General features: G+C 40.7%; 1 protein-coding gene across 1 annotated transcript in view; it reads left to right on the top strand.

Moving 5' to 3' along the window:
• Positions 1-22650, top strand: part of LOC122789363 (tyrosine-protein phosphatase non-receptor type 13-like) — a 2815362-nt gene that overhangs the window by 1326819 nt on the left and 1465893 nt on the right. The gene's annotated exons all lie outside the window — the stretch shown is intronic.

Below are 22650 nucleotides of genomic sequence, written 5' to 3'. Positions count from 1 at the left end.
CTGGGCAAGGAGTTTTGGCTGGTAACATTGGACCTCAAGGAGGCATACCTGCATGTCCCAATCAGACAAAGCTGCAGAAGATACCTCAGATTTCTTGCAGGTTCAATCCACTATCAATTCTCTGCATTGCCCTTTGGCTTATCTACTGCGCCCAGAGTATTCACGAAATGCCTGGCATCAGTAATTGCCTACTGCAGACTTCAAGGGATACAAATTTACCCTTATTTGGACGACTGCCTGATCCAAGCGGACAACAAGCACATACTTCTGGAACATCTGGCTTATGTAACACGGTTATTGAATTCTCTGGGATACACAGTCAACAAGGAGAAATCCAGGCTAACACCATCTCAGAAAATAACTTTCCTGGGTGCAAACTTGGACACAAACACCCAGATGGCCTATCTTACGCCTGAAAAACAAGGGCAACTAACTCATTACTTCATAATACTAGCAAATTGTACCAGGCTCACTGCAAGGAAAATCCTGCAGGCTCTGGGCTTCATGGCATCTTGCATTCTTCTAATCTCATGTGCAAAGTTGCATATGAGGAAACTTCAATGGTACCTAAAAAACCTATGGTCTCAACACAGCCACAGTTTGGAAACAATAATACCAATAATTCCATGTTTGCAAAAGGAATTTCTATGGTGGGCCCAAGCATGCCAAACAAACACAGGTCTTCCATTCTGCAAGCCTCAAGCAAATCAAGTCATCATAACAGATGCCTCAGAATACGCCTGGGGGGCGCACATGACAGACAGGTGCATTCAGGGCAAATGGTCCCAAAAGGAAAAGCACCTTCACATCAATCAAAAAGAAATGCTAGCAGTGATAAATGCAATTACAATTTTCAAGGAACTCCTGCATCCAGGGCAATTATTGATAAGAACAGACAACACCACAGTAATGTGGTACATAAACAAACAAGGTGGAACACATTCATACCCCCTGTGCAGGCTAGCCATGTCACTTTGGAACTTGGCTCTGGAATGGCAAATCGAACTTCAAACACAGTACTTGCCAGGATTGGAAAACATGCTGGCAGACAATCTAAGCAGAAATATGACAGATCCACACGAATGGAAGTTGCATCCTCAAGTGTTTACAAAGATAATACAACCGTGGGGAAGACCAGACATAGATCTCTTCGCCTCCCACAGGAATCATCAATTGAAAAAGTTCTGTTAAAGGACCTTTCATCCAAAGGCCTGGAGAGTGGACGCCCTTTCTTTCAGTTGGGCAACATGGACAGTTTACGCTTTCCCTCCTTTGCCTCTTCTGCCCAAGGTGCTCTTGAAAGCAAGAGCAGACAGACCGAAGATGATACTGATTGCTCCAGACCGGCCAAGACAACACTGGTACCCACTCCTGAGGAGCCTAACACATACTCCTCCCTGGACCCTACCTCTAATGCCTCTTCTACTGACTCAGCACAGCTACAAAACTCTTCACAGTCAGCTGAAAACTCTCAATCTGGCTGCATGGAAAATTCCTTAACACCACCACAGACCCTACTCTCCAAAGAGGTGCAGGATGTCATTTTGGAGGCCAGAAGGCCATCTACTAGAAAGGCTTACTCCGCAAAATGGAAACGTTTTTGCACTTGGAATGAGAAAAAAGGCCAGAATCCTAGAAAACTGAATTTGCCTCAGATATTACAGTATCTAGCTGAGCTGTTGAATAGTGGACTTTCATTTTCCTCCATCAAAATTCATGCCTTAGCCATTTCTGCAGAATACAACACTGATCCATCCTTATTCTCTCACCCACTTTTAAGACAGTTCCTCAGAGGAGCTAAGAATATAAGACCTCCAAGGAAACAACCAATACCAACCTGGGATCTTAACTACATCCTAGAAAAATTAACACTGCCTCCCTTTGATCCAGCTGCCTCAACAGATTTGCAATATTTGTCCTGGAAAACTGCCTTCCTTCTGGCCATTACCTCAGCTCGTAGGGTTTCGGAACTACAAGCCCTCATGGCTGTGCAGCCCTTCCTCATCTTCCATCAGGACAGGGTTTCCCTACGAACCAACCCTTTATTTATGCCTAAGGTAGTATCCAGGGTAGCTTTAAATCAGGCCATACACTTACCTACCTTTTACCCCAATCCTCAAAACAAAGTGGAAAGGCTGCTGCATTCCTTAGACATCCATAGACAGCTACGTTACTATTTGGACAGAACACAGCCCTTCAGGAAATCAGAACAACTTTTTGTGTCCTATGCTGTAGGAGCTCAAGGGAAGCCAATTTCCAAACAGACAATTTCAAAATGGATAGGCCATTGCATACGGTTTTGTTACTCCTTTCATGGCAAACCTGTTCCTACAGGCATCAGATCCCACTCCACAAGGGCCACAGCTACCTCTACAGCCTTCCTCAGAGGAGTCCCTACCAAAGATATTTTGGAGGCAGCCGCTTGGAGTTCTGTGCATACCTTCACAAAAAACTACCACCTGCCTTTATATTCCAAGACTAGAGCAGGCTTTGCCACTGCTGTGTTGCAGGGCATTCTGGCGGCTCCCAGTTCCACCTAGTGCCTACCACCCTGTGCATAGCTTTGGGATTCTACCCATCTGTGATTACTGCAGCTGTATGCACGATGAACATAGTACAGTTTTGTACCTACCATAAATGTAGATGTTCGAGTGCTAATAAAGCTGCAGTACAGATTTATCTCCCTCCTTCCCCTCTTGGTAAAGGCCTAGTGGCTAACACCTCCTCATACAACCTAATTTGGGTTATCCTTCTATGGTGTATTTGCTTGCAACTACTGTTTTTTGATTATATTGCATTGCTTGACTATATATATATATATATATAATTTATGTATTGCCTTCCTTCTGGGGGCACCTGACATCTGGGGCAAGAAAGACTGAAGAATATGGCGTCGGCTGTGTCTTATATACCCCTGTCGCACTGACGTCAGGAAAGAAAGTGACGACAACCGACGCCGGACCTAGACTTTGGAATTCGGCCGACCGAGGACCCGCCTGACGGCAGAGAACCCATCTGTGATTACTGCAGCTGTATTAGCACTCGAACATCTACATTTATGGTAGGTACAAAACTGTACTTTCTCTCTCTCTGAGCTTCGGTGCAGGTGAGTTCGGCTCCTACATCAGCTTCGGAGCTGTCTCTCTCGGTGCCGGGAAGGATTCCTGTCTCTTCGGAGCCGGAGCCTTCTCCGATATCGGGAAGAGGCGCCTTCGAGGTCATGAGGAGTGTGCTGGCATCTGAGTCAGCCTCACAGTCAGCCTCATCTGCTCCTCCCCCCATGGTGCCTGCTCCTGCCTCTGCCCCTCCTCCAGACCCCAAGCGTGGGGAACAAGCACTCCAGGGCACCCCATTGGGTGTATCTTCCTCTTCCGAGGCCTCCCCCGTTCATTCAGAGGAGCCCCCTCGAAAGAGAAAGCATGTTGACTCCCCTGAGTCTGTCACTTCAAATACCGACTTGGAGGAGTCGGAAGGGTCCCCAAGATCCCCCTCTGAGGACGTCTCTTTCTCAGACATCCTTGAGATTCTTAGGCAGAGGGGTGACTGGACTACCCTTAACTCTTCCGAGGATGAGTCGGTATTCCTGGACGTGTTTGGATCTTGACCCTCCACCTCCTGAGTGTCTCCGCCTTTCAATTCACTGATGTCTGTGGTGGCTCAAAAGGTGTGGTCACCTCCAGACACAATGGAACCAACTCCCCGCAGGCCCACAAAATTTATTACTGCCCCACAAGACAAGCAATTTCTGACCGAGGGTTTTCCCGTTGATACCATGGTGGTAGCAGCGGCCACAAAAAAGGAGTTGGCTGAAACTTCTTCGTCTGTCCATCCCTCTAATAAGGAATCTAGTACGATGGACCGATATGGGAAGCGGATGTTTTCCTCAGTGACCTTCTCCATGAGGTCACTGAACTATTTGTGCCACTTTACCTGCCTTCAAAGGGATCTCCTTAAAGAGCTAGGAGATACCCTTCAAGGTCCATCAGCTGCGGGGGCCCAGACTAAGGTTGCCTCTCAGCTGGCGACTCTTAATTCGGTAGTAAACTCTTCCATGCGGCTCATCTCTTATGCAGCCGATGGCGCGAGTAGGGCTGCAGGTACAGGCGTGGCTTTGAGGAGGCACGCTTGGATGCGGTTATACAACTTTGCGGAACCCTTCAGGGCATCTTTCACCAACACCCCCTTTGATGGTTCTGCTCTGTTTGGATCACAGGTGAAGGATACCCTTACCAGGTGTGAACAGGAAGGCAAGACTCTCTCTGCTGTGGGAGTCCGTTTTTCCACTCCTTTAAGACTGTATCCCAAGGGTCAGAAGAGTGGAAAAATGTGGTTCCAGAAACCCCAGGGAGCCTTGCCTGACACATGTGGAGAGTTCCCCTCCAGGGGCAGAGGAGGGAACAACAATAGATGCTGCCCTAAGGGCAGAGGGGGTCCGCAAAATCAGGGCCAAAGAGAATCTTTCTCTGACAAGCCCTTCCAGCATCCCTGACGTGCTGCCCGGCTGTCCACCTTCGGAGGCAGTCGGGGGAAGATTATCGCTGTACTCAAAAGCCTGGCAAAGTATAACACAAGACAAATGGGTACTGTCTATCATATCCGAAGGCTACAAAATCCCCTTCCTTCGCACTCCACACATTCCCAACAAATCCCTTCCAGATGTTCCACCCAATCTAAGGGATCAAGCAGTCAAGAAATTTCAAAACTGCTAAGAAAAAGAGCCACCCAGTCAGTCCCAGCAGACCAGCAAGGATCCGGAATTTACTCAAGGTTCTTTTTGGTACCAAAAAAGACAGGGAACTGGAGACCCATTCTGGATCTCAGCAGACTAAACAGGTCTGTTCAAAGAACGAAGTTCCGGATGGTCACGCTACAGTCCATTTTACCCTTTCTGGGTCAGGACAGTTGGATGTGCTCCATAGATCTTCAGGACGCATACTACCATATCAAAATGGACAGACGCTCCAGAAGATTCCTCCGCTTCCAGCTGGGAGCCAGTCATTATCAGTTCAGAGCTCTGCCCTTTGGTCTCACCACAGCCCCCAGGGTGTTCACCAAATGTTTGGCAGTAGTTACCGCTCACCTGAGATGGCAAGGATTCCAGGTGTTTCCATATTTAGACGACTGGCTCCTTACTGCAACCACCAGGCATCACCTGCTGCGAGCCAGAGACTACACCACCCAAATTTGCTCCAAACTAGGCATCACAATAAATTTCGAAAAGTCTGCATTGTCGCCTTGTCAATCTATCACCTTTATAGGCGCAAACTTAAATACAAAGGACATGACAGCGAGACTTCCAGTAGACAGCGTGTTAGACATTCGGCGACATGTGCAGGTCTTATTAGGATGCAAAAAAATTCATGCCAGATTCGTCCTAAGAACATTGGGTCTCATGGCAGCGGCTATCATACTAGTCCCCCTCACACGTTTTCACATGAGGATTCTTCAGTGGATGCTGTTCACACAATGGTCCTTCCAGCAACTCCCAATGTCTCACATGATAATGATCACACAGTCATGCAAAAACAAACTTGTTTGGTGGATGGTTTCCCCATCATTACACCAGGGCAGACCATTTGTTCTTCCTCCTCCAGTAGCTACGGTGACCACGGATGCCTCCCTGATCGGGTGGAGGGGGAATTTTCAGGGCAGAACAGTCCAAGGCACCTGGCAGCCTCACGAGTACCATCTGCATATCAATGTCTTGGAGATGAGGGCCGTGCTTTTAGCATTGCAAGCTCTTCAGAACTCTCTTCCCACCGGGACCATTGCAATTCAAACAGACAATATGTCAGTAGTATGGTACATCAACAAGCAGGGTGGAACCAAGCCCTACCCCTTATGTCGAGAAGCACTCAGACTTTGGCAGTGGGCGATCTCTTCCCAACGGATTCTGATAGCAGCGCACATCCCTGGGAAGTCCAACGTTATAGTGGACAGGCTGAGCAGAGCAATTCTCATGCCTCACGAGTGGTCTCTCAGTCAGACTGTGGCGGACAAAATCTTCCGCAAATGGGGTCAGCCTTGCTGCGACCTTTTTGCCACCCCCTTCAACAGCAAGTGCGACTATTTCTTCTCTCTCCTCCCTCTTCCCGGACACTTCCCCAGAGACACTCTAGTTCACGATTGGCCTCAGGGACTTATTTATGCATTCCCTCCGTTTCCCCAACTAATACAGAAAGCTACCACATGGGGATGCAGGATGATCCTCATTGCTCCTTTCTGGCCTTGACAAATTTGGTTCCCGTTCCTGCATCATCACCTTCTGGAACAGCCCTGGACCCACTTCCAGACCTCCTGATCCATCATTCGGGTGGGCTGCACCAATCTCTTCAATCTCTCCAGTTCACTGCTTGGTTGCTCCACTTCCGACCTTAGCCAAGCTTCCGAACATCTCCCACTCGGTGCGTGAAATCATCTTATCCTCGCATAAGTCTCCCACTAGAAAAACTTATGCTAGTAAGTGGAAACTTTTTTCCTTATGGGAGAGACCAGGAATATAGACCCCTTTTCAGCCCCTGTGCACCATATTTTAGAATTTCTAGCGGAACTTTTCGAGCTGGATCCTCTTCTGCCACGATTAGAGTTCAGCTAGCTGCGATTTCAAACTTTCATATGGGCCTAGCTGATACAAGCATCATGTCCCATAAGCTTTGTAATGCCTTTCTTAAAGGGACCACTTTACTCAGGCCCCCAGTAAGAGATCCCCCGCCTCCGTGGGATCTGAATTTGATTTTAGCTTCCCTGATACTGCCCCCCTTTGAACCTGCAGCTTCTTGTTCTTTGAAGTTTCTTTCTTGGAAAACCCTTCTGCTTGCAATTACGTCAGCTAGAAGAGTTTCTGAACTTCAGGCTCTTTGTGTTTGTCCTCCTTACCTAGTTTTTCACAATGATAGAGTTTCTCTTCGGACTAACCCTTCCTTTCTTCCAAAGGTTGCTTCTGATAATAATTTGAATCAGTCCATTGACCTACCAGTGTTTTTTCCAAATTATTCCAACAAAGCGGAATACAAATTACATCAGTTGGACGTTCATAGACAATTACGCTTTTACTTGCATAGAACCAAGCAAATCAGAAAATCAGACCAGCTGTTCCTGTCCTATGCTGAGGGTAAACAAGGTATACCGGTGTCGAAAGTAACCTTATCTAGGTGGTTGACATCTATTATTACATTTATATATCAGTTAAGGAATAAAGAGCTTCCTGCTAAACCAAAAGGTCACTCCACTAGAGCTCTAGCTACTTCAGTGGCCTTTCAGACAAGATTGCCAATGGAAACTATTTTTGCGGCAGCTACATGGGCCAATCCTCATACCTTCATTTCACATTATAAGCTGGATGTGGCCTCCAGGAGCAGAGATTTTGGTTCCACTGTTCTGAAGAGTCTGTTCCGATGAGCCACCCAGGATTGAGGTGCTAGGGACGCTGTCCCAACCAGCAAGAATGAAGACGAGATAGACAACTTAACATTAAGAAGTTATGTACCTACCATAACGTTCCATGTTAGTTGTCTTCTTCTCGCCTTCTTTCTTGCATCCCACCCTCCATCCCCCTATCCTAGTAAACTGAGAAGAGTTCCTTATGTTTTTTATCACTGGCTGAGTCTTCTCTGGCTATTACTTCTCACTATCAGTCTCTCCAGTAGGTTCATGCATCCTACTACAGTTTACTTGTATTATTATTATTATAATTGTTATTATTATATCTGTAGTTAGGTTTACCAAACGAGATCTGGGTATCTAGTGCCAGGCATCATGGGATATAGGGGGGGCCTCAAGCCAGTAAGCAGCTCTCGAGCTTTTGAAGATGGCCGAGTCGGAGCTGAGGATCGGCTCTGAGCCCAACCAGCAAAAAAGAAGACGAGAAGAAGACAACTAACATGGAATGTTATGGTAGGTACATAACTTCTTATTTTGGCACTTTATGAATTTGTTGAATAATTACGTTGGTTAAACTTTTTGTAATGAGTTTATTCCCGAATATATTAATATTGTGCAATTTCATTGGCCATAATGAAACTGGAAATAGGCTAAAATAGTTATCAGGGACCTTGAATTTCATTGTTTTCCTATAAATCTGCATAAACTGCAGAAATGCTAAGTACGGTTTCTTTTGAAGACCGCAGCATAATACAAAAGTTATTAATTGCAGTTATATATTTGTGTTTGTTTTAGGATGTGCATATGAACTTATATCTGCTACAAAGACCAGTATTTTAACCATAATATTTTAAATAACAGGGAACTACATATTTGTTTTATAAAACATAAAGAAAAAGTTTTCAAATAGGTATTAAAGAAATAAGTAAAAATATGGCAACCATGTCTAATGCAATATCTGATAGAAATTGATTTGTAGTTAGTCCATTAATAGAACATTACATAGAAAAATAAAATGTAATAGCTGCAATGTTGAGGTTAACCAAGGAGGAAAACTGAATTTTTGAAGAAAATATTAGCTTATGCTATGAAATCTTTAGAAACATCTAATGCAGATGGTAATATAGATTTATTACTAGAAAAAAATGTAAGGGCAGTAGATTGCAGTATTAACATATAGCCATTTATTCTGTAATTCATCAAGAAACCCATCTAAAATATTACAATTACTGAAAGCAGTACACTTTATAGTCTTGGATTTAAAGCATGATCAGCTTCATGTCCAAATTCATAAGTGTGATTGTCCTATAATTGTTAGGTCACTAATTTCTGTATCAGATTTTAATAATAATTTTGCTTTGTATTGGCTAAGCTGCAAATCAGATATACCTGGCACTAATGTATAATTAAATACAACCAAACATTTGTAGAAGTATATTGTTTAACATTTGATACATAATGGCAGAATTGGCCTCTGGGCTAGATACCATTATTGATCTTCAAGCCATTAACCAAAAGACTGGTTTCCTACCTAGTCCTCGCAGCTCATACCGTTGAAACAATTTTCTTCTAAAGATATACTTTTAACAAATGACCACTAGTTGAATGCCTACTTTAAATGGGCATGCTATAAATAATATAAAATGCATTTATGACTTTAAATAACATAAAAATGTACTATCTATACTTTGTCACTCTACTGTATATATTACTGTGTATTCTTTAGTCTATATATAATTTTCTGTCTCTTACACCATGATGCCCAGGTCATCACTGAAAATGGACTGCCAACCACTCCATTTACCAGGTTATCACACTGAAATAGATTAAATTAAATTATTTACCGTGTTTATTAGAAAAAAAAAATGTAATTATGGTGACTTGTATACTAATTATCTTTTGTAATGTTTCTATTGTCATAGCTGTGTAGGAAAATTATGAAAAAAATTATATGCTGCAGTTTTAATGTATCTTTCCTACTTAAGCTTAATTTAAATATATTTTCTAAGTAGGAAGAGGGAATCCATGCCCATTTTGAGTTATGAAACTGCAACTTTTCCTTTCAGGCATAAGAGCCAATTACTTAACAGCAAGTTAAAGCCATTTGCAGTTTTAGTATCTGATGGCCATCATTCCTACTGCTACAGTAGTCTTTAAGTGATATGGGTTGTGTCCTGCCCAGCACACAACAGTTATCCAGCTTCTAAAAGCTTTGGCTCCCTCCTACACCTTTTCACTGACTGCTGATTGGCTAACCCCAAGGAGGGAAATCAGCAGTTAATATGAAGCTTTCTTTAGTACTTAGTTGCCACCTCCAGAGAAGCAGCTCAGAGGCTTCACAGGAGCAGCAACCTCTAAGTACTCCATTATGGCAGATTAGTCCTCATTTGGGAGCCCTTCTACTCAGAATTTGTTGCCCTTTAATAACATTCCAGTTATTTATATATTTTTGTACTAAATGCAGCATAACTCCTTTAAGAAACCCTGCATTTCTTTAACATATATTGGAAGTTTCCTCCCAGGGACTGCTAGCATTAACTAATGGTTTTTACTGCTACTTGGAGGTTATTTCTGTGGAAAAATATTTACTGTTTGCTTGTGATATTTATGACTAAAAGTTGCCTTTTGGTTCAGGCAGGAGTGTTTTATTTAGTGCTGTGTTCGTGTATACTACCTCACATCTTAACTGTTGTTCTCATGTTCTGTCAGCGTATTTTTCAAATTTTAAACTTTCTTTGACGGAATGAACGTGTTGCTTGCGCATTTACTTAGTAAAGGGACTGGATAATGAAGTGTAAGTATTAAGTGTGCTGCTTGCAGACACTCAGTCATAACTTATCTTCTGGCTTACCACTTTTGACTACTCTTTCTCAGCTGCAGCAGCATAGATACTTAAACCACTCCTGCTGATTTCTCTCCCACTGTACCTAAAAATAAAAATTTTCCTACCAAGAAACCATTGCCTCTGTCCTGGGCCCTGTCTTGACCTCAGACAATAGTGGGTGAAGCTGCAGCTTCCCCTGGTGTAACCCTTTTGGACATCACAATCCGGGGGTCAGCCAAGTTGTCTATGGCTGTCCCAGTGTCCATTCTGAACATGGGAGAATCTACAGGATATTCTTCATGGGGTAGTCAGAGCAAGAGACCATTATACAGGGTGGACATCCCCTTTGTAAGTCTGTTTTTTTCTTCAGCAATTCTTGTAAAGAAAAAAACAGCAGAAGGTTAAGCATTGCTTACCTTAGGAAGTCATAACAGTAAAAAAAGATAATTTTCCTACCTTAGATAGGCATGCATTGCAGGCAATAATCCTGGTATTCAGAAGCCAATACAGGTTGGTATTATCTGTAAAGAAATTGCTGAGGAAACTGTCTCAGTATGAAGATGACAGAGATAGGAAAGCTTCTTCTACAGGTCTACAAACCTAGTTCTCAGATAGTGAGGAAAATTTTGAGTCTTATCCTCCCATGGAGGAATTTTCCTTAATCTGCCCATAGCCAGGATGACTGAGGTATTTTTATGGGAACAAATAGATGTTCCCATAACCTGAGGAGATATAATGCATCACAAATGGATATACCTCATTCTTCACCCTTCCCTCCTTTATTGCCAGCCCTAGAGGATGTGTCAAATGCTGACTGTAATCATCCTGATATCCAGCCATCAGTCCATAAAAAGGCAGATAAAATGTGCATAGTGCCTTAGACTAATACGTTTTTCTCTCTGCATGGGTCAGACCCAGCAGACATATCCACTGCTTCATCTGTGTTTAATTGACACTGAACACAAATCCCAGTGACAAAGAAGGGAAAGTGATAGACTACTTATATAAGATAATATTTTGTACGTCCACTTCAGCATTTTGAATTCTTAATTATAAGGTGTACATTTTGGAATTTATGCTGTGTTATATGAACAGTCTGGGAGATTTTTCTGCTTACTTCCTTCTGAAAGTATCTCTCTTTTTTTGAATCTTTTTGTTTCTGCCTTATCCTAGATATCCAGACATGCACTGAGGATTGTGGATGATTGTGCCAATACTGGGTCTAGGGACAGTATTACTGATACTGTTTGGAGAAGGCATGCTGAGCAAGACCAGGGCAGACCTCCACAAATAGAAATGTATTGCGGGGAGGGACTTCCAGGAACTGATCCAGTTGTGGGGAAAACGGCAGCTAGATCCGTTTGCCTTCTTTCAAAACAGATGTATTTTCGTTCCTGTGGACAGAAATATTCTTTTCCACCCTTTCCAGGTAATTCTGAAGATTTACAAGGATTTGCCAAAAGGATTGTGGTGACTCCCTTTTGTGCCAGGCAAGACTGGTTCTCCCTGCTTATGGATTTAACAAAGAGCAGTTACCACAAGTTTCCTCACAGACTGTATCTACTCACATAAGGTAGTGGGAGTTTGATACACCTACAGTTTCAATCAACTTCAACTGACTGCCTGGATGATTCAGTTCTCATATCTTTTAGGTACTTATTTCATGGGGATATGCAACAGGTACTAAAAGAGGCAAGAAAACCTGCTTACTAGAATATCCTATGTTAGTTAGTGGAAGCAGTTTTCAAGTTGGTGTCTAGCCAATAAACATGGGCCCATCATGGATTTTGTATGAGCACAGTATACAGGTTGCTACTCCTTGGTATCTCTACCCACTACCATGTAACAACTGGGGCATTTTACACACACACACACACACACACACACACACACACACACACACACACACACACACACACACTTACCTATATAAATAAATGTGCATACTCCAAAGCTCTGTGAATCCATTCAAACGTATGTCCCATCAGTGCTGCGCCAAAAGCTCCACGAACCCAAATGTACAGTCTCCATTCGAAAGTAAGTCCCATCAGTACTGCGCACACTCCAACGAAGTACAGTCTTCATGCAAAAGCTCCCATTAGCTCCACGAACCAAAAGTACTGCGCACACTCCAAAGTCCCATGCACACAAGTAAAGTCCCGCCTACGAGAGCCTGATTGGTCCAGCTGCTCCTCAGTGGTTCAGACTGCAGATGATGCAGTCTGATATTCCTCTGTTCTGTGTGGTCATCACCACACAGACTTCTGGGCATCTGCGGGGCATCTCTGCCTTTCCCCCTATCCGGACTGCTTTCAAAACAATTTGGAGTTGTGTTTGTGAGTCCAGTGCATGCGGATTGTCTGGGACTCGTAATTTTAGGTTTTCTATTTTTTTTAATATATTTATGTTTATTTTAAATGTTACTTTTTTGTTTTTCTACAGAGGTGGGTGGGATGCAGTCCTGCAGTCCTATAGCACAAGCCACCTCTACAGTTGCCCTGTTTGAACATAATCTCTGACTTGTTGACATTTTCCAAAATAACATTATCAACTTCAAGTATGGAACTGCATTGTTTGCAATTTCCACACTTTCGGGTATGTCCTATCCTGTTGTACTTTCCTCTGTATTCACTGTAGTTCTCAAAGTTACATTTTAAATTCCTTCCCATGTTATATACAAAGGTGGTAACTCATCTATAACATGACTAATATCCTCATCTGCCTTAAGGATGTTCCAGTTGTCACAAATAAGACGTTTGACTTTGTCTACATGGGGACCGTATTCCACTAAACATGCTCGATTATACTGTGAATCATTGTTGTGTTCCATACTTGATTTGATTTGCATAATACCAGTCCCTAATATAGGTTTGTATTTGTTACCCCATTCTTTTATAACAAATCTCGTAACGTCATCTATCAGCCCCCTAGGATATCCTCTTACTTTAAATAGGGAACCAATAAAATATATTTCCTGTACCATATCATCATAACACAATGTCATTCTGGCAGCTTTGATACACTGCCCTTTAAATATATTCCGCATTTGTTTCCTAGGATGGTTACTCGTGTATTCTAAATAATTATTACTAAAAGTATCCTTCCTATAGATAAGAGATTTGAAGCCAGTGGGGGTGTTGACTATATAGGTGTCCAAATAAGCTATGCCTACCGTATTAACACTGTGTAAATTTAAGAAAGACACTTGTACTGTTTAAATATCCAGTGAATTGCTCTATTATCTCTAGAGGGCCATCCCATATGATAAAAATATCATCCAAAAACCTTGTATATAATCTGATGTTGTTATAATAATCGCTGTTAAATACATGGTTTTCTTCCCAATCCAACATAACAAGGTTAGCAAATATGGGGGTGCACATCGCCCCCATGGCCACACTTTTAATCTGCCTATAGTGTTCACCTTCATAGAATATGAAATTATTCTCCAACAATATAAAATTATTCTCCAACACTAATGTCATGCAATCCACAATAAGACTGGTCCGGTCCCATCCTATACCCGCATATTTTATATGTGGCCATGGGCGCCCCCATATTTGCTAACCTTGTTATGTTGGTTAATTGTTGTGTAAACAATACACATCTTAACAGCACAAAAAATATATCGATGAAACCATGTTACAGAAAGTAATAAATTAAAAAGTACAGATGCACTAAAGCAGCTAAATAACAAGTAGTCTTCCCTAATATCTGTCTAATAATCTGTACTTTGAGTCATTGCTGTGACCTCCAGTGATATCATCATATACCATAAATGACAGGCTTGCTTGTAGATAACAGAACAGTTGGAGTTAGTAGGCCCCTCTGTTAGTGTTTCTTATTACTTTTATTTCAGTATTATTCCTTCTAGTTACAACATCTCTACCACAGCCATGCCTCCTATCAGTTAAATGCAGTTTTCACCAGGGATGTACAGCGTTAAGTTATCAAATTTAGTACTGGCATTTTAGATGTTGGCCAGAACCATGCATAAAAGAAATGCCTATATTAGGTATGGGTGAATAGAAACCATTGCTGCTGGCATTAAGGTACCAACATATGATGGAGTCCCTCCACCATCCACCCTTTTCAGGTGTTTCCTTATGTATTAAAGATGATAAGATATCAGCTGCAAGTGCTTCTATAAAATTACTTGCACTGTTTTTAGACTGAACAGAGTGCGGCCATATTGGATGATGCCAAGTGATCATCACATGGTATTGGATGATCCTACAGTGTCCTTACTACTTTATTTTTAGTAGTCCTCTATGGTTTGCATTTCCAGTGCCCCTTAGCTGCCTTTATATTATAACATCTGCATGCATTAAATGTGAAAATCTTTATTTTAGAGGCATATATTGTCACAGTGCATGACACTTGGAAAATTTAAGTTATCAAGTGATGTATTATGAAGCATTTTGCACAGTGCTGTTCATTTCTGAGTAACCATGTATCTCTTACCTCACACATGTGAAGCAGTTAAAAAGTCTGGGAGCTATGTGTAGTAAAAGTAAGTAGTTTAAGCAGAAATTTTATTTTTTATTTATTTATTTTACATTTGTATACCAGGATGGTCTGACTGGGACAGTGCCCATTTTCAGCGGAGGCCCGGGGAGAAAAGATCCAGTCTAAGCTTACATACAAATTATCACAACAAGTAATAGAAATTATAAGCAAAATTGACAAAAAAAATTAGTACTGGTATTTTAGATGTTGGCCAGAACCATGCATAAAAGAAATGCCTATATTAGGTATGGCTGAATAGAAACCATTGCTGCTGGCATTAAGGTACCAACATATGGCGCCCCTCCACCATCCACCCTTTTCAGGTGTTTCCTTATGTATTAAAGATGATAAGATATCAGCTGCAAGTGCTTCTATAAAATTACTTGCACTGTTTTTAGACTGAACAGAGTGTGGCCATATTGGATGATGCCAAGTGATCATCACATGATATTGGATGATCCTACAGTGTCCTTACTACTTTATTTTCAGTAGTCCTCTATGGTTTGCATTTCCAGTGCCCCTTAGCTGCCTTTATATTATAACATCTGCATGCATTAATGTGAAAATCTTTATTTTAGAGGCATATATTGTCACAGTGCATGACACTTGGAAAATTTAAGTTATCAAGTGATGTATTATGAAGCATTTTGCACAGTGCTGTTCATTTCTGAGTAACCATGTATCTCTTACCTCACACATGTGAAGCAGTTAAAAAGTCTGGGAGCTATGTGTAGTAAAAGTAAGTAGTTTAAGCAGAAATTTTATTTTTTATTTATTTATTTTACATTTGTATACCAGGATGGTCCGACTGGGACAGTGCCCATTTTCAGCGGAGGCCCGGGGAGAAAAGATCCAGTCTAAGCTTACATACAAATTATCACAACAAGTAATAGAAATTATAAGCAAAATTGACAAAAAAAATGAGTGCTAACACATTTACAGGATAAAAATGTAAAAACAAAAATATACACATAGTATCAAACAGAACAAGACTTTAAACACTTGAATATAGACAAATATATGGTTCAATTTAATATTTGGAGGAACATAACATTAGTTAGGAAATTAAGCAAGGAGAATCACTTAGGCAGAGTAGTGCATAGTTAGTAATAATTCCATGGTGAGAGTTGCTGTTAGGGATGTAACTGCTTATAGTGAAGTAGTTTTTTTAGAAGGGATATGTTAACAGAGTTAGTATGTACAGCTAAATTGTATAAGTAATGCTTAGTTAATAATTAACCTGGAGTGTTACATGTGCAAAGCCAGGATTCAAATGTGCCTTTTGAGAGCTATTTTGAAATGATTAAGATTGCTTATGGATCTAATACTGTATGGAAGGGTATTCCAATTTTTAGCAACAAAGTTAGAGTAAAGAGAGTCGCCTGCTGCATTGGATACTTTGGTTACTTGGAGTAAGTGTTTGTTAGATGATTGAAGACTACGAATGTTAGAGAAGGTTTGTAGAAGACTTTTTAAGGAAGGTACATTGTTGGGCTTGTGCATTATTTTGTGAGTCATTATTAACTGGTTATAGTTTATAATATGAGGTAGTTCCAACCAAGAAAGATTATTTAGGCATTGACAGTGGTGAGTTGTTTCTATACATTGTTCCCATTTTCCTGTGAACCTTTTAGATTGTGTTAGAAATGTGCATGTCAGATTTTAGTTTGTTGTCGATTATGATGCCTATAGTTTTGTTTGGGAAACTGGGAAAATCCTAGTATTACTGGAAGTGATATAACAGTTAGCTGGGAAGTTAGTAGGTTTAGATGGATGAAAGATCATAAGTTTAGTTTTATTAGGGTTCAGAATGAGTTGTGAGTTTGTTCGCCACATTTCAGTATCAGAGAAGGCTTTTTGTGTGACTGTAAGAAGTTGAGTTATTGTGGATGCTGCACATATGAGGGTTGTATCATCTGCATATTGTATGATAGATGCTTGAGAGGAGGCAGTATTAAGATCATTTATGAATATGCTGAAGAGGAGGGGCCCTAGGATTGAACCCTGAGGGACTCCAAGTGTAACAGGAGTGGGGATAGATTTTGCTTCCATTTCACATCTTGCTGGCAGCTAGATAGATAACTTGGAAACCAGTTAACAGTATCAGGTTACTATTTTGCTATTGTCTCTGAATTTATACTATTAGTGAAACTTAGAAGAGCTGCAGTAGTGCTATGATGTGGTTGGAATCCATGCTGTGACGAGAGGAGATTATTGTTTAGAAGGTGTTTAAGAAGTTGAAAGTGGATACATCTTTCCAGAATTTTAGAAAGCAGTGAAAATATAGCAATGGGCCAGTAGTTTAGTTCTATTGTATTACCTCCTTTGTGTAATGGTGCAATATATGCAATTTTCCAAATAGCTGGGACATACTGTTCTGTTATAGAGTGGTTTATAAGTATTGACACAGGGAAGGCAGTAACATCTGCTTTTAAGTTTAGATATTCTGCTGGCAATTTATCTGTTGCAGAAACATTCTGCAATGTGGAATATAAATCAAACGTTTAACTCCAAAAGAACTGTCAGTCTATGCGCATGCTCCAGGCAGTCCGGCAGTCCCCATAGGGGGACACAAGGAGACGTCTGTGCACTCTTAAAGTGCACAGACTCGCTGGGATTATGTGTCGGGTCCAGACTGTAACAGCAGCAGTCAGGACAGAGAAGGAGCTTTGCTTGGGATCGCGCGGGCAGGATGTACGCTGGATATATTATGGAGAACAGACAGGTAAGTGTATGGTGCGTTTTACCTTTATTTTACAATGTTTATATTGGATTGACTTTATGGGGTGTGTGTGTGTGTGTGTGTGTGTGTGTGTGTGTGTGTGTGTGTGTGTGTGTGTGTGTGTGTGTGTGTGTGTGTGTGTGTGCCAGGTGCTCATGGTGGTGTGGTAGGGAATACCTCAGGCTTGAACCCTGTACCCTGTATGCAGGTGTTAAAGACTTGAGTTCCCTACCCACCACCATTTGTAAAAAAATTGCAGATTTTTGCCTCATATTCGATCTTATCTGTTCCTCATAATATCTGTGGTTTGTAAATGTTGCAATGCTTGATATTTGATGATGTAGTAGTAGCATTGTTGCCTCACAGCTGCAGGTTCTCAGGTTTGATTCTTGGCTGGGGTTCCTTCTTTGTGGGGTCTGTTATCTTCTCCCTGTGTTTGTGTGGGTTTGCTTTTATTTGATGTTGCACTGGTAGCATTGTTGCCTCACAGCTGCAGGTTCTCAGGTTTGATTCTTGGCTGGGGTTCCTTCTTTGTGGGGTCTGCTATATTCTCCCTGTGTTTGTATGGGTTTGTTTTTATTTGATGGTGCACTGGTAGCATTGTTGCCTCACAGCTGCAGGTTCTCGGGTTTGATTCTTGGCTGGGGTTCCTTCTTTGTGGGGTCTGTATCTTCTCCCTGTGTTTATGTGGGTTTGCTTTTGTGTCCTCCCATGTTACAAAGACATGTCTGCATTATTTCTTCCTGGGCCTCTGCTGAAAATTGTTTTTTTGTTCCAAGTCAGACTGTCTTGATTAAAAAATGTTAAATAAAATTGACAGGCATTTGAATTTCAGACTTAAGGATTTCTGAATGTTTAATTCCTTGCATATTTGATGGTGCAGTGGTAGTATTGTTGCCTCACAGCTATAGGTTTTCTGGTTTGATTCTTGGTTGGGGTGGCTTCTGTGTGGAGTCTGCATCTCCTCCCAGTGTTTGTGTGGATTTGCTCTGGTGCCCTGCCAATTTACAAAGACGTGTCTGCAGTATTAATCCCTGCGTCTCTGCTGAAAATTGTTTTTGTTCTTTCAGCAGTAAAATTGACAGGCATTTGAATTTCAGACTTCAGGTTTCTGAATGTTTAATTCCTTGCATATTTGATGGTGCAGTGGTAGTATTGTTGCCTCACAGCTATAGGTTTTCTGGTTTGATTCTTGGTTGGGGTGGCTTCTGTGTGGAGTCTGCATCTCCTCCCAGTGTTTGTGTGGATTTGCTCTGGTGCCCTGCCATTTTACAAAGACATGTCTGCAGTATTAATCCCTGCGTCTCTGCTGAAAATTGTTTTTGTTCTGTCAGCAGTAAAATTGACAGGCATTTGAATTTCAGACTTCAGGTTTCTGAATGTTTAATTCCTTGCATATTTGGTGGTGCAGTGGTAGTATTGTTGCCTCACAGCTATAGGTTTTCTGGTTTGATTCTTGGTTGGGGTGCCTTCTGTGTGGAGTCTGCATCTCCTCCCTGTGTTTGTGTGGATTTGCTCTGGTGCCCTGTCATTTTACAAAGACGTGTCTGCAGTATTAATCCCTGGGTCTCTGCTGAAAATTGTTTTGTTCTGTCCGCAGTAAAACTGACCGGCATTTGAATTTCAAACTTCATGTTCTTCAGAATACATAGTAGCACAACCTTTTTTCTAGCAATTTTCTAAGTTTATAAGATGAATATTTTAAATTTGTCCCTATTTTTGGGACTGTATTCCCCCATTATTGGCTTCGTCCAGGTTTTTGTGCTAAGGTTGACAGCTATGGCAAGAACTGAATTCACTGAATATGTTTGAGGGCTGTATTCCCTCATTACTGGGTTTGTCCAGGTGTTTTGTACTAAGAGGTTGACAGCTATGGTGAGAACTGAATTCACTAAATGATAGCCATTTAAGTTTCAGTCTTCCTCTCTTTTACAAAGCAGCTGATGTGGCGTAGTGGTATGTTACTCTGACTGTTTTTTGCTCAGGGACCTTGGCAGTAAAATGTATGGTGGCAACACATTTTATTCTAGCAACTTTCCAAGATTATACAAGCAATGTTTAATGTGTCTCTTTTTTTGGGGCTTTTGACCCCCCCCCAATACATTTTGGCTTTTTCCAGTTTTCTTGAGCTGCGAAGTTGAGATGCAGTTGAGTATTGAGTAGATTTTACAAGGAGCTGAGAGATGCAGGGGAATAGAAGTTTAGTGCTTTGCCTAGTTAATACTATAGCACAACAGGTTGTGTACTTGCTTTTGATGCAGAAGGCTGTGGGTTCTACTCCCACAAGGGGTGGATGCTGCCGTACTGAGAATGTTCTCCTTGGTGAAGATACTAACTATGAGTCTGTTATCAGTTTGCCATCCATTTCCTCTTGCAATATTATTACTAGCTTATCATTTTTTAATGTAATATAGGCAATTTATTCCTGAGGGACAACAGACACTTTATATTTCGATGAAACCATGAAATATAAAGGTGATTGCTAGCAGCAACCGCTTCATTAGTTACAGATTTCTTTAATGTGGAATTATTTAGATGACTTACTTCAGAGATTGTGCATATTTACTGATAATGGACTGTAGAATTGTGCATATTTACTGATAAAGGTGGACTGTAGAATTGTGCATATTTACTGATAATGGTGGACTGTAAAATTGTGCATATTTACTAATAATGGTGGACTGTGGAATTGTGCATATTTACTAATAATGGTGGACTGTAGAATTGTGTATATTTACTAATAATGGTGGACTGTGGAAGTCTGAGTAGACTTTTTTATGATAAATGTTCTCAACTGGGCAGTTTTGCCATTATGGGTGCATATGGTTTGTTTCATTGCTTACTGGAAAAACGTTCAAAACAAATTTAAAACACCCTCTAACAAGTGTACTGTATTGTACAAAGAATATAATTTTAGTACAGTGAGGAAGGTGTATCAAAGAGCACATGTATGTTTCATATGCAAGGAGCCTATGATTTGAAAACAGCCCAAAATTAATCTTTATCTGCCACTGGCAAAATGTATTTTCTTTGAATGTGGGTTTCAGTGCTGTTTCAATGAATGTGAGTTTCAAGGGCAGAGAAGTTTTAATGCTAAGTTTTCATTGTGAGACTGCATTGCTTTGTTTAACAGATGACTTAGTGTTTGTGCTGTAAAATACAAAATAAAACTTTCAAATGAAGTCCAACTCATCATAGAAGTAAAGCAGTATGCACATTAGTGTTTATGGTAAATGGAGTGAAATAGCCAAGTAATGGTTCATTGGAATGGCTGCAGAGGCTCCATTCAACCATTATTTTGTCAGGGGGGAAGGGCAGCAAACTCAGACAGGCCCAGCTGAACTATACCTCCTAACTATCCAGATTTTCAAAGAATGAATAGATTTTTGCTTCTTATTTTTGGTTTGTTCTTCATAAAATTTGTAGTTTTCTGGCAAATCATTTAGGAATTAAGTCACTAAATAATAAGTTTCAGACTTCATAACCTTCAGAAAAATGCATGTTAAAGTAAGAGCTGTTCTATCAACTGTCTGAATTTATACAAGAGCAATTTTTAGTACTGTTTATATGTGCCCCAATATATTTGGCCTTGTTCAGATTTACTGCATTAACAGGTTGAGAGGTACATGCAAATAAATTGCTTTATAGAATTAGGCATAGCCAACCTCTCAACTGTCCCCAATTTTTGGCTCAAAATGTTGCTCTTCCCCTAATAATCCCTCCAAAAATAGCAATTTTGGAAGAAAACATGGAGGGTTTACAATTAAGAAATAACTGTAATAATCAAAGTTATAGATTACTTGAAATGCATGTAGATTCTTTTATTTTGTCAGCTACTCAAGGTAGCAGTACTAATATTAAAGTGTCCCTTCTTTGACAGGTAGCAGCTGTATTGTGTGTCTATTTTATATTTTTGCATCACATTTTTGGTCCATTTTTCATAAAATTGTGTTTTTGGCAAATTAGTGACAAATCACTAAAGACTGAAGTTAGAAAATGACAGACATTTGAGTTTCAGATTTTATACCCTTCAGAAAATTCATACTAATGCAAGACCTATTCTATTATCTTTCTAATTTTATTAGAGCAATATTTAAAAATTGTCCTTATTTTTGGGCCTTTGTCCCACTTCTGTGTATGGCTTTGTCCAGATTTCTTGCTCTTGAGGTTGAGAGGTATGACAAATGTGTCAGGGCCATCACAGTCAGCCAGAGAGATTTCAAATTATGACATGCTTGTTGCACCCCACTCCCCCATGTAGTGACTCTGGATGTGTCCAAGCAAGGCAAGGAATAGTTGTATCTACCTTGGATGGGGAGGACAAACTGCATAAGTACTACAGTGGCTTTTCATCTGTCCTTGATTTTGCAGAATGGTCTGGTTTCTGTCATATTTTTGTACTGTTGATTTATGCTTATTACTCAAAGTGCCTGTTGCTCTGTGTTTAAGTAGCAATGCTTTAATGACCATAAGGTAAGCTTGTCTGAGATCGTAAGATGCAAGTAAGCTTTAATAAGCATACTGTTAAAGAATTGCCAACATTGAAAGCCTTCCTGTTGTTGCCATGCAGAGAATTCTTGACTAGATAATGTATAAGCCTTGGGTATTAAAGGACAGGATTCCATTATTTTAAAAAGCTCATTACACTTGTTGGAGACTTCCAGTCATCTCTACAGACTTTACCCATAAACTAAACAGAATGCCAATCATGTGTGGTCCATAACCTGTACAGTAATCCTTTAAGCAATGTATCTTGAGCTTGTTTCTTGTTTGCTTTTCATTTTTTACTTTTATCATGTTTTCCCCATGAAACAAGTTGTCAGGCAGCAGGTCTTTTGGATAAGAAACATTTTTACAAGTGGGGGCATCACATAGATTTCTACTTTCAGCATGTTACTTGGTACTTTAATAAAGCTGAATATATTATATATTAGAACTGCAGTGCAAGGAGAAGTGGTTTGAGTTGAGTGCTTCTGGTTTTTCTTATACTTGATTTTGACTGGCATTCCAATAATGTATTTAAAAAGTAATTTATTTTTTCATGCCTCACAACCTTTTGTTTCCATCTAGATATTAAGTAAGCTGTCATGCAGCCAATGCATTGAAATATTTTTATTCTTCTACACTTATTTTTGTCTTGATTGGACTTTCATAATGATGGTTTGCCACCCAGGGCAGCGTATTTAATTAAAGTTATTTTTTGTGGTTTTGTGCA

Source organism: Protopterus annectens, chromosome 14.part0, assembly GCF_019279795.1.
Source record: "Protopterus annectens isolate FY-2018-M chromosome 14.part0, PAN1.0, whole genome shotgun sequence".
Taxonomy (NCBI): domain Eukaryota; kingdom Metazoa; phylum Chordata; order Ceratodontiformes; family Protopteridae; genus Protopterus; species Protopterus annectens.
The sequence above is the reverse complement of the archived record's forward strand: the minus strand, read 5'-3'. Positions and strand labels throughout refer to the sequence as shown.